Genomic DNA, 955 nt, shown 5'->3' on the forward strand with positions numbered 1-955 from the left:
CTGGTGATATCTCGGGTGCTATTACAGATAGCGCAATAAATCAAAGCGAATTATCTGCAGGGGGCCCTGGCGCATGAATCTGAGAAGCGGGAGCGACCTCGGACCACCAGGGGCCGAAAAAACCACCGACACATAGGGCCGGACTGTCAGGGTCAGGGAAAAATCCAATATATATCTGGTGATATCTCGGGTGCTATTAGAGATAGCGCAATAAATCAAAGTGAAGTATCTGTAGGGGGCCCTGGCGCATGAATCTGTGCAGCGGGAACGACCTCGGACCACCAGTGGCCGAGAAAACCACCGTCCCATGGGGCCGGACTGTCAGGGTCAGGGAAAAATCCAATATATATCTGGTGATATCTCGGGTGCTATTAGAGATAGCGCAATAAATCAAAGTGCACTGACTGTAGGAGGCCCTGGCGCATGAATCTGTGCAGCGGGATCGACCTCGGACCACCAAGGGCCGAGAAAATCACCGTCTCATGGGGCCGGACTGTCAGGGTCAGGGAAAAATCCAATATATATCTGGTGATATCTCGGGTGCTATTACACATAGCGCAATAAATCAAAGTGCACTGACTGTAGGAGGCCCTGGCGCATGAATCTGTGCAGCGGGAACGACCTCGGACCACCAGGGGCCGAGAAAACCACCTTCTCATGGGGTCGGACTGTCAGGGTCAGGGAAAAATCCAATATATATCTGGTGATATCTGGGGTGCTATTACAGATAGCGCAATAAATCAAAGTGCGTTGTCTGCAGGGGGCCCTGGCGCATGAATCTGTGCAGCGAGAACGACCTCGGACCACCAGGGACCGAGAAAACCACCGACACATCGGGCCGGACTCTCAGGGTCAGGGAAAAATCCAATATATATCTGGTGATATCTCGGGTGCTATTACAGATAGCGCAATAAATCAAAGTGCATTGACTGCAGGAGGCCCTCGCGCATGAATC

Source organism: Nomia melanderi, unplaced genomic scaffold, assembly GCF_051020985.1.
Source record: "Nomia melanderi isolate GNS246 unplaced genomic scaffold, iyNomMela1 scaffold0014, whole genome shotgun sequence".
Classification (NCBI taxonomy): domain Eukaryota; kingdom Metazoa; phylum Arthropoda; class Insecta; order Hymenoptera; family Halictidae; genus Nomia; species Nomia melanderi.